Source organism: Triturus cristatus, chromosome 8, assembly GCF_964204655.1.
Source record: "Triturus cristatus chromosome 8, aTriCri1.1, whole genome shotgun sequence".
NCBI classification, from domain to species: domain Eukaryota; kingdom Metazoa; phylum Chordata; class Amphibia; order Caudata; family Salamandridae; genus Triturus; species Triturus cristatus.
The window spans coordinates 29827251-29839753 of NC_140591.1; the positions used below are offsets into that span (position 1 = coordinate 29827251).

Here is a 12503-nt window from a genome sequence, read left to right on the forward strand (position 1 = left end):
GGGAATGTTCCCTAAGAAGGCCATAGACGCCCCTAGTTTACGTGTGGAGTGAGCTCTCGGGGGAATGGTTAAGGTGCATTTGACTTTAGCATAGCATATTTGGATGCATTTAACAATCCACCTTGCAAGCCCAGATTTTGAGATAGGATTGCCTTTATGAGGTGGGGAGAAAGTCATAAAAGTTGTTTAGTCTTTCTAAAGGATTTTGCACAAGTATACGAATCTACAGCTCCACATGCAAAGACCAGATGCATACTGGTAAGTAGCAATTCAATTCAATTCAAAATAATCTTTATTTCGGTCATAGACCATAAAAGATAAGCAGTCCACAAAGACATAAAATCGTTTAAAAGAAAAAGAAAAAAAAAAAAAAGTAGCATTTTCCTTTTGTTAGGCCGTGCTGCTCCCACTGCCTTCCCATTGCATCATAAAATAAAAATGGAAAACAAGAAGAGCGCCACAGTGGTGTATACCTACAATATTTCGGGATCTTCATAAATTTGCACACCTTGCTCCATACTTTCCAGGCTTTGAACGTAACCTTGAATCAGACTTTTTTTTAAATAGCTCGGTTCTAGCTGCTACAGCAGCAGTCCATCAGCCTTCTTCCCTAGAGCAAGCTTGTAGGTTGTGGGCAGGACACTGAGGCTTTCCTGAGCTGTCATTTCACTATCCACAGAAAATAATATGGTCATTTGCTGTAGAAGAGATGCCCAATAGTATAGTGTGATATTAGAGACCGACAGCCCACCCCGTCCCTGTGGGAGAGAGAGATACTTCAGTGACTGCCTCACCTTCCCATATTGCCAAATAAAATTGATGAAGATTGAGTCTAACGTCTTCAAAATTGATTCATCGATAGCTACCGTCAGTGGCCGAAATGGATCTAACATTTTCGGTAGTATTGTCATCTTGAGGACATTACCGCTACCAATAATGGATAAGTGAAGCCCAATTATGCGCTTTAAGTCAGTGGAGATTTTCTTAAACCAGGGGAGTAAAATTGATCTTGCTTATAGTTACTACTTTGCAGCTGATGCAGACGCTGAGATGCACAGGTGTATCCACACGTTGCAGGTCATGAAAGGAGAGATTATCTGTACATATGATTTGTGTTTTCTCCTTATTCAATGCATAGCCAGATTGTTGGCCCAAATTCTCTGGCAATGGCTTCAATTTCCCACATTGCCATTGTCACCACTGATCCTGAAGGGGCAATGTTGGCGTATGCGAGCACGTTGGTCTCATGCCCTTCACATATAATTGGTTTTATTCCCTGATTATTTATAATCTTCTCGATCAGCGTGTTTAAATACAGAGCAAACAAGATTGGTGAGCAGGGACACCCCTGCCTGGTTACCCTTGACACCTTTGTAATTTCAGACATCGCCCATTAGCTGAAGCCGTGCATATGGTTTAAGATACATTGCTTTAATAGCGGTGATCCCTTTAGTTCTAATTTTCCCCATAGAAAACTCCAAGTCACCCAATCAAAAGCCGCCTTTTTTTTTGGGAATGTATTTATTTGCATTTTCTTAGTTACATTACAAAAACAAGTCAGATATTCAAAGCATCTCATTTCTTCCTTCATTACAACCAGAGCAGAGTTCGACAATATTGTCACATAAATAGTCAATGATACAAAAATAATTCTTTTCAACAGGACCCCTTTACCCCCCCCCCCCATGCATCCTCTCACCCCCTCAATTTACTGTGAGTCAGTGAGCGTAAGACCATAATGTGTCAACCATGGTTCCATATTTTCCAGAATGTTTTCGGGCACCCCTTTGCTTTGTAGGTTGTCTTCTCTCCTAGCATATACATATCCATACCCCTTCGCCATTCTTCTAGTGTTGGATTAGACGCGACACCCCATGCCCTTGCCAAGTCTCTTTTGGCTACTATCAAGCCCAGCTGGAGCAGCGCCCGTTTCACTCTGGGGAGATCAACCTCCGTAGGTATGCCCAGCAAAATAAACATGGGATTTGGGGGTTTGATTCCTGCAGAATAAGTTCCAGCTCCCTCAGCAGCGTTCCCCGATATATCTGTGCATGTGCACCCCCAGACCGTGTGAAAAAAGGTCCCCTCTGTGGTCTTACATTTCAGGCAGTTGGGTGACTCGGCTCTACCTATCCTATGCAGCCGGGCTCTGTCATAATACATTCTGTGTAAATATTTAAATTGGATTAGTCAAAGTCTTGATCTAATAGCTACTTCCCTGGGATGCATCAGAGCCATTTCCCAATCTGTCGTCTGTGTCCCCCAGATCTGCCTCCCAGTTTGACCTTAGCTTTCGTAAAGGGTCCGGTGTGTTCATAATTGTCTTATATGTCCAGGACACTGCCTTTTCCCCAATTGCGTCCATCAATAGCCGTCCTTCTAGCGGGGCATACTCAGGGAGGCCCTCCATGTCAATCTGTTGTGCCCGCCAAGCATGTTTCAATTGCAGGTATTTAAAATACTGCGTTTTGTTCATATCGTACTCATTCTGGAGGCACGAGAACGTCACCAGTTCCTTACGATATACTATGTCTTTGAGCTGAGAAATGCCCACCAAGTCCCATTTCTGAAAGCCTGTCAGCTTGGCAAATTCCCTGAGCCGTGTTTCCACCCAGAGCGGGGTTTCCTTGGTCACCCGGCCGTCCCATCTCATGCGTCTCTACTTTCTTCCACACCATTATCACAATTTGTGTGGCCGGCAACCGCTTTGCGATTCCCTTGCCCCCATAAAGATAGTGTGAGTATGGCCTTTTCATGAACTGTGTGTGTTCCGACGCGTGTGCAGGGTAGTCCCTTTCTCCAAATGCCCATTTGTTCACTACTATCAAATGGGCTGCCCAGTAATAGGCCCGAAGGTCCGGCAGAGAAATGCCACCACTGTATTGGTTGCATTGTAGATTTCCCAATGCTATCCTAGGGGGTTTCCCTCCCCAGAGGAACTTTCTTAGAATATCATCAATCTTGGTGAACACCTATTCTGGAATAGGGTGGTAGGTATTTTGCAAAACATATAAAAATTTTGGAAGTATTATTTTGAAGAGTGCCGCTCTTCCAAGCAGCGTCAGGTGTAGTGATGCCCATCGTTCCGCGTCTAAGCGGAATTCCCCAAGCACCTTATATATGTTCTGCTCTAGCACCAGCGGCTTATCCTGCGTAAAGTAAATACCTAAATATTTTATCCCAGTGGGTGCAACCTGTAGTTGGCTTGGGTAGACCGCGTGCTCGGCATTCTGCCCTGCCGGATAAATACATGACTTTCTCCAATTAATTCTGTACCCTGCGTGTGTGCCATATTCCTCGCAGCTCATCATAATATTTGGGAGTGTCGTTTTGGGGTTTGTGACATAGAACAGTATGTCGTCGGCGTACAAAGAGATACGCTCGTCGATGTCATCCACACGAAAACCAGTTATGTAGGGATGCACTCGGATGACACATGCAAGGGGTTCCAAAACCATTGCGAAAAGCAAAGGGGACAGGGGGCAACCCTGTCTAGTGCCCCTTCCTTTTGGGAATTTCCGAGACGTCACCCCATTGACTCTAACCCTTGCCACCGGCCATTCGTACAAAATGGCTATCCACCTCCTGAACTCAGGACCAAATCCCAGCTTTTCGAGTACTGCCATGAGAAACGGCCAATGGACTGTGTTGATTGCTTTCTCAGCATCTAGGGACAGTATGAGATGTGGGTCAGTTCTATTTTGTACAATCTCCAACCAGTTAGATACTCTTCTATGGTTAAGTCTCGTCGACCTCTTAGGCATAAAACCCAACTGATCCCTGTGAACAAGTCCCGTGATGACCTTAGTGAGTCTATTGGCCGGAATACTGGCCAATATTTTAGTCTCCATGTTTATGAGGGAGATGGGCCTATACGAACCACATCTGTGGCGGCCGCCCTTCTTTGGGTATCACCACAATAGTGGCTGTCGGCAGGTCTTCGGGGGAGATTGCCTAGTTCTTGCGCCTCTAGGTACAGGTGCTGGTTAAACAATTCCGGAGGTAGTCCATTGGGACCAGAGGCCTTCCCTGCTTTCATCTGGCCTACTGCTTCTACAATTTCCTCTTTTGTTAACTTTTCCTCGGGTGTTTGTGATTCACCTGAGTCTAGCCTAGGGAGCTGTATAGATAGCAAATATGTGTGGGTCTGCTCAGTGTCTGCTAGGGATCGTTTCACATGGAAGGCCTCGTAATATCCTGCAAAGGCGTGCGCTATTGCATCGGGTTACGTGGACCTGTCCATCTTCCATCTGTATTTGGGCTACCCATCTGCTTTCCAGCTCCTTTTTGCTTAGCCATGCTAGCAGTCTACCTGTTTTATCACTGGCATCATACTGTCACCTATGCATGGCCTGTATTGCATGCTGCACATCCCTTTTGGCTAGCGCAAGGTATTCTTGCTGTAGGTGTGTCAGTCTTCTCAACTGGGAGGAGTTCCCGCCTGTGGTGGCTTGCGATTCAGTCTGCAGGAGCTGCGCTTCAATTCTTGCTACCTCCTCACTCTCCTTACGTTTCTTAGATGCTATGATATTTTGGGCTCTATCCCGGAGGACTGGTTTATAAGCCTCCCACAGAATAATGGCATAATCCACTGACCCTACATTTTCCCGGAAATATAGTTCTGTATCTACTCTAATCTCTGCAAGCACCTGTGGGTCCCGTAGTTCCCACGAGTTCAGTTTCCATTCTCCCGTTTAGCGTTGTGTCCGAGTGTAACGCCCTGTACGTCTCAGGATCGTTTAACAGACACGATAATGAGAACGCACCCACTTGTGAAGGTTTAGTTATTTTAATGAAGGCAAAAATAATACAAGGAATAAACAAAGGTTATAGTCACTGGAATCCTCCAGGCTAAGTACGTTACCAGCCCACAGCACGGATGGTCCTAACCGTCCTCTGCATATACGCCGATCCCGGCGTATGCCAACAGAGGGCAGAAATGAAATGGCCGACAATGCCAATCGGTAGGCTGTGAGGGGCACGAAGAGTGTTGGGGAGAATCGAGGAGTCAGGGAAACACCCAGCCGGGGTCTCTACCTGAAGGGAGCAGCCGCTCAACCTCTTCCTCAGACTGCACCGGGACGCGGAGTCACCTCCTGGTGATGCGTCACCGATACCCCAATCACAAGCAAAGAAGACTGAACCGAGAGCAGCCGCTCGATCGATCCTGTGGACTTCCGAGTCTGTAACGCGGCAAACACCTCCTGGTGTGCGTTACAGCTGGCAGTCCCTGTATCTCTGGTCGGGCTGGGAGTTACGACTCCAACCAGCAAAAGCGCCACTGCGCTTTGACTCAGCCGAGTCAAAAGGCGAAGCTCAATGGTTATCCGGTAGAGCTTCCGGGTCCTTCACAGGTGACGATGGGGCAAGACACGGCCCAGGAAGTAACGACTCGACCTACCTCCGTTCTTGCCTTACTGGAGCACCACTCCGGAACACTGCTCTTCACTAAGCAGGTACGTCGGTGTAAACACAATATCCGACAGCGTTGTACCTCCCGGTTCCTCCCTTTATAGGGCGTTGTTTTCCTTGAGTTATGTAACAGCTCTCCTGTTTACATAAGGGCGTGTTTTCCTTGAGTTATGTAACAGCTCTCCTGTTTACATAAGGGCGTGTTTTCATTGAGTTATGTAACAGCTCTCCTGTTTTACATAAGAGCGTGTTTTCCTTGAGTTATGTAACAGCTCTCCTGTTTACATAAGGGCGTGTTTTCCTTGAGTTATGTAACAGCTCTCCTGTTTACATAAGGGCGTGTTTTCCTTGAGTTATGTAACAGCTCTCCTGTTTACATAAGGGCGTGTTTTCATTGAGTTATGTAACAGCTCTCCTGTTTTACATAAGAGCGTGTTTTCCTTGAGTTATGTAACAGCTCTCCTGTTTACATAACCTCTCAACCGCTAAGCATCCTGGGAGATGTAGTCCGTTTTCGCTGGTTACCGTTTTCCTCCCCTCGCATGACAGGAATTCTTGACAGTACATCCTCCCTCTCAGCGGCTCCCCACGGGTCCAGCGCTGGCAGGAAAACGCCGATGGAACAAGGAGACCAAGCGCGGAGCATGAACCCCTTCAGCCGGTTCCCATGACTGCTCCTCCGGGCCATAGCCTTTCCACGCAACCAGGTACCACAGCTTCCCCCTGCGCCATTGGGACGCCCGTATGCCCGACACTTCATACTCCACCTCCGACTCCACGCATACCGGCCTAGGTGTCCCAGACGGCTTGGAGGGTGCTGGTTTGAGCAATGATACATGAAAGACAGGGTGTATCCGCAATGACTGGGGCAAGCACACCTTCACGTTCACGGGACCCATACACTTGGTAATTCGATAGGGGCCCATGTACTTGGGATGGAACACACTGTTCTTTCGAAACCTCATGTTTCTTGTGAATATCCAGACGTAGTCTCCAGTGCGGTACAGTGGCCCGGGCCTTCTCTTCCTGTCTGCCGCAGCCTTGTATCTTCTCTTGGCCTCTATTAGGACAGCCCTTGAGCGCATCAACGTGTCTTTTATGTGTGCCACCCTGTCCGCTGTGGCGGGAATCCTGTCCACTCTGAACGGATGTAGAAATGGCAAGAACCTGGGATGTTGGCCATAGTTGCTATAGAACGGAGATGACTGTGTGGAGCTGTGAGTGGCGTTGTTATAGGCGATCTCTGCAACCCATAGCAAGTCGACCCATTCTTCCCTGCCCTGGTCCACAAAACATCGCAGATACTCTTTGAGCGTTTGGTTCAGGCGCTCAGTTTGGCCGTCCGTTTGAGGGTGGTAGCTGGTGGACAGGGCGGTCTTAACATGCAGCGCAGTGCACCAAGTCTTCCAGAATTGCGCAGTAAACTGCGACCCCCGGTCCGACACGATCACCCCAGGTAATCCATGCAGTCGTACCACATTCTTTAGGAGTAGTGACGCCAATTCCCCGGCCGTAGGGACTCTCTTGCAGGGGATGAAGTGCCCCATTTTCGTCAAGTAATCCACCACCACTAGTATTGCCGTCATCCCCTGGTCTACCGGTAGGCCCACCACGAAGTCCAGTGATATGCTATCCCATGGTCTATCCGGGGTCGGAAGTGGATGTAAGAGCCCTTGGGTTCGGCCATGGTCGGCCTTCATGGTAGCACACGTAGGACACTCCTGTCCCCACCTCCTGACATCCACTCTCATGGTTGGCCACCAGAAATGTCGTCCCATGCTAGCCACCGTTTTTTCAAAGCCCAAATGACCTGCGCATGGAGAGTCATGGCACCAGATGAATGCTTGTTTCCTTAGCCTAGGCGTGGGTATCAATAGGCACCTGCCCTTCAGGGGTATCCCGTCCTTCAGCTGCCATTCTCTGTGACTGAGGAGCCACCTCCGCCATGCGAATGACCTGATCCCTCTCTTTATTCCCCTCAGGAAAGTATCCGGTTGGATAACCCCCAATACCATCCTCTGGGAAATGATGGAATGCTCGGTCGCAGGCAACGGTTCCTTAACTGCAGATTGACGGGACAGGGCGTCCGCCTTCCGGTTTTCCGTCCCCGGCCGATATGTGATGCGGAAGTTGAGCCCCGCAAAGAAGATCATCCACCGCAGCTGTCTGGGAGAAAGGTGTCTTGTGGCCGTCATGAACTGTAGGTTCCGATGGTCCGTGTACACCGATACCACATGTCTTGCCCCCATCAACCAATGCCTCCATTCGGTGAAGGCGTCCTTGATTGCGAGAAGCTCCTTCTCCGCAATATGGTAGTTGCGTTCGGCGTCGTTGAGTTTGCGGGACTTGTACGCAACGGGATGAAGCACCCCTGTGTCGTGGTTGCGTTGGGACAAGATAGCCCCCAGCGCCACATCCGATGCGTCCGCTTCCACCACGTAGGGGAGATCCGGATCGGGGTGAGCCAACACCGGTGCCTTACCAAAGGCGCTTTTCAGGGCCTCAAAGGCTTTGTTCGCTTCAGGGGACCAGACAAACTCCTTGGACTTCCTCAGTAGCTGTGTGATTGGGGCCACCAATCCTGAAAATCCATCTATAAACCGCCTGTAAAAGTTGGCGAAGCCAATGAAACTTTGGACGTCCTTCACGCTTTGGGGCACCGGCCATTCTTTCACCGCCTTGATCTTTCGTTCTGCCATCTCCTGTCCCTCTGGACTCAGCATCACTCCGAGGAATTCCACGGATGTGACGTGGAAGTCACACTTGCTGAGTTTACAAAACAGCATGTTTTCCCTCAGCTTTTGGAGCACAGCTTTGACGTGGTGTACGTGCTCCTCCACACTGGACGAATAGATGAGGATGTCGTCGATATATACGACCACGTAGATATCCAACTCCTCTCTGAATACCTCATTCAAAAAGTACTGAAAGGCTGCCGGGGCGTTGCACAGACCGAACGGCATGACGAGGTACTCAAAAAGGCCGAACCTGGTCTTAAAGGCGGTCTTCCACTCGTCTCCATCCCTCATGCGCACCAGATGGTATGCCCCTTTCAAATCCAACTTGGTGTAGATACAAGCTTTCTTGACCTGTTCCAGGAGTACACTGATGAGAGGCAAGGGGTACCGATTCTTTACGGTTATCGCATTCAATGCCCTAAAGTCCACACAGGCTCTCAGCTCCCCATTAGCCTTCGGGATGAAGAAGAGTGGCGAGGCGGCCGGAGACTTGGACGGGCGGATGAATCCTAGCTTGAGGAGTTTATCCAGGTACCCCCGGAGATGCACGTTTTCAGGCTCCGTCAGGGCATACAGCCTGCCGCTGGGAACGCTGGCCCCTGGCACCAGGTCGATCTGGCAGTCAAACTGTCTATGTGGTGGTAGCACTTCCGCCTTCACCTCATCAAATACATCCTCAAAACTGTGATAAGCCTGGGGGAGAGCCACATCTTTTTCTGCCGCTGTAGCCACCGTCTGACTCCCGCTCTCATCTGCGTCAAGGGATTCCGTTCCTATTCCACAATGTAGGATGCAATACGGTGACGTCAGTTCGATGCGATGTGTTGGCCAATCCACAGAGGGGTTGTGTTTCTGTAGCCACGGCAATCCCAATATGACGCCATATTGGGGCGCTCGGATGATGTTAAAATCGATTTGTTCCAAATGGTTCCTCCCACATCTCATCGGAAGGACCCCCGTGTGCTGCCCGATGGGCCCCGTCACCAATCGCCTTCCGTCTACAGCATAGACGTCTTCGGGTACAGCTTTGGGAAGAAGCACTAGCCCTAGCCTGCATGCCTCGTTGTGGTCCATAAACATGCCAGTGGCCCCTGAATCCACCATGGCCACAACGGGTATCCACTGGTCATGCACTCCCACGTGCACCGTGAGAAACAGGTGTCGTTGTCCCTTAGTGACCGAGTTGGAAAGTGAAGGGATGGATGAGTGACTCCGAGATGCCCCTTCTTTGGTCTGGGAGTCCTCTAGTTTTCCGCCGGTACGTCCACCACGGCTGTTACCGACCGGTTGGCCCGATAACGTGACTTCTTCGGTTTGGCAGGGCATTCACGTACGTAGTGGCCTTTTTTGCCACAATATAGGCACAATCCTTGTTTACGGCGTGACTCTTTCTCCGTGGCTGTGAGGCTCGCTCGTATTGCGCCGATGTCCATGGGTTCTCCCTTGTATGCGGTGGAAGTTTCAGGACTTCCCACTGTCACATAGGATGGAAGGGATTTTCCTTTTCTATCATGATCCCCCTTTCTTTCACTTAGCCTATGTTCCAGCCGTAATACCAGGTTGATAAGGCCCTCACATGTATTGGGTTGTGGGTCAATATGAGCCACGGCGTCCTTGAGCTCATCGCACAGCCCGTGATGGAAGAGCGCCGTCTGTTTAGCAACAGGCCACTTGGTTTCCGCAACCAGCCTTCGGAACGCGTTGAGATACTGCACCAGGTCGTTGGATCCCGGTCTCAACTCAAGCATTTCACGGTCCGCCATGTACGAGTCAGCCCTTCTGTCGAAGACCTTCAGGAATTCCTCGCGAAAAGCACCCCAATCACATAAGATGGGGTCGTCCCTGCTCACCAGAGGTACGGCCCATTGTGCCGCGTTTCCAGCCAAATAGGATATAAGGAAAGCCACACGAGCCTGACTCGTGGGGAACGCCCTTGGTTTGCACGATAAATGTAGCGCCACTTGTGTGAGGAATACCTGCACTGTGTTAGGATCCCCACTGTACCTCTCTGGTGTTGCCAAGGGGACGGCTACCGGCATTTCCACTACTACCGCAGGGGTCTGGTTCGTGAGGGAGGTGCTGGGCGTGAGCGGGTCCAATTGGATAGCATCCAGTCTGGCTTTTACATCGGCTGTTTCTTGCCTGGAGGCAGCCAATTCAATTTGCACGGTCGCTAAAGCAGCCAGCACATCATCAAGTGTTGCCATGTCTGTTATCGACTGGGAGACAGTTAGTGTTATTAAGGTCGGATATTTTGTAACGCCCTGAACATCTCAGGATCGTTTAACAGAAACGATAATGAGAACTCAACCACTTGTGAAGGTTTAGTTATTTTAATGAAGGCAAAAATAATACAAGGAATAAACAAAGGTTATAGTCACTGGAATCCTCCAGGCTAAGTACGTTACCAGCCCACAGCACGGATGGTCCTAACCGTCCTCTGCATATACGCCGATCCCGGCGTATGCCAACAGAGGGCAGAAATGAAATGGCCGACAATGCCAATCGGTAGGCTGTGAGGGGCACGAAGAGTGTTGGGGAGAATCGAGGAGTCAGGGAAACACCCAGCCGGGGTCTCTACCTGAAGGGAGCAGCCGCTCAACCTCTTCCTCAGACTGCACCGGGACGCGGAGTCACCTCCTGGTGATGCGTCACCGATACCCCAATCACAAGCAAAGAAGACTGAACCGAGAGCAGCCGCTCGATCGATCCTGTGGACTTCCGAGTCTGTAACGCGGCAAACACCTCCTGGTGTGCGTTACAGCTGGCAGTCCCTGTATCTCTGGTCGGGCTGGGAGTTACGACTCCAACCAGCAAAAGCGCCACTGCGCTTTGACTCAGCCGAGTCAAAAGGCGAAGCTCAATGGTTATCCGGTAGAGCTTCCGGGTCCTTCACAGGTGACGATGGGGCAAGACACGGCCCAGGGAGTAACGACTCGACCTACCTCCGTTCTTGCCTTACTGGAGCACCACTCCGGAACACTGCTCTTCACTAAGCAGGTACGTTGGTGTAAACACAATATCCGACAGCGTTGTACCTCCCGGTTCCTCCCTTTATAGGGCGTGTTTTCCTTGAGTTATGTAACAGCTCTCCTGTTTACATAAGGGCGTGTTTTCCTTGAGATATGTAACAGCTCTCCTGTTTACATAAGGGCGTGTTTTCCTTGAGTTATGTAACAGCTCTCCTGTTTACATAAGGGCGTGTTTTCCTTGAGTCATGTAACAGCTCTCCTGTTTTACATAAGGGCGTGTTTTCCTTGAGTTATGTAACAGCTCTCCTGTTTACATAACCTCTCAACCGCTAAGCATCCTGGGAGATGTAGTCCGTTTTCGCTGGTTACCGTTTTCCTCCCCTCGCATGACAGGAATTCTTGACACCGAGCCCCCGTTGTCAGCCAAAAAGGTTGGTGGCCTGAGAGACCTCTTGCTAAGTATTCAATCTTTTGTACTTCACCTATTTCCCCTGCTAGGGTGAATATGTAGTCCAATCTCGAGAAGGCCTTGTGGGCGCCTGAGTAAAAAGAATATGCTTTTTTCTGGGGGTGTTGTCTGCGCCACAGGTCGGTGAGTGTCAGTGTATCTGCAAATCTCTTGAGTGGGGTGTCCCTGAGCCTCCTGCGGGGACTGTCGTGCGATCCCATGTAGGGTCCATCACATTGTTGACGTCTCCTCCTATAATGTGGGTGTGTGAACCTGTTTCAAAAATTATTGCAGCCAATTTATCCATAGTTTGCTTCTGTAACCTAGGGGGTGCATAGACACTAATAAATGTGATATGCCATCTGTCCCAAAGCCCGTTCACTGCCACATATGTTCCGTTAGGGTCAATCCATGTGTGCTCTATCCTGAATGGTAGACTTTTCCTTATTAATATGGCAACCCCTCTTGCTCTTGTGGAGAACCCCGCATGTGCCAGTGTTGTGTATGCTCTACGGCCCAAAAAGCCGCATCTCATGACCTTTAGGTGCGTTTCTTGTCAGAGAATCACAGACTGTTTTCAAGGCAAGGTGATCCACCAAACAAACCAGTGCAAAAAAAGGGGAAGAAGTCAAACATGACAAAAATGTCAAACTATATAAAAAAAAAAAAGCACAAACAATCAACTAAAAGAAAAGGGGGGGGGAACAGAGGCGAAAAGAAGAAGAAAAAAGGGGGGGGGGGAATGGAGAAAAACACGAAGGGAAACAAATCAAATTACTCTCAAATACACCAAAAGAAAAAACTGCACACGTGGGGAAGCGTGAAAGCTCTTCAGTCTGTTTACTGCCCTTACAGTTCTCCCCGCCCAGCACTGCTCATCATTCAGTAATGTCTTCCTGTCTTGCTTGTGTTTCTGCGCCAGTTGTCATGTCT

General features: G+C 49.5%; 1 protein-coding gene across 9 annotated transcripts in view; it reads left to right on the forward strand.

Moving 5' to 3' along the window:
- LOC146799881 (uncharacterized) overlaps positions 1 to 12503 on the forward strand; it is a 638539-nt gene that overhangs the window by 322996 nt on the left and 303040 nt on the right. The window lies entirely within an intron of this gene.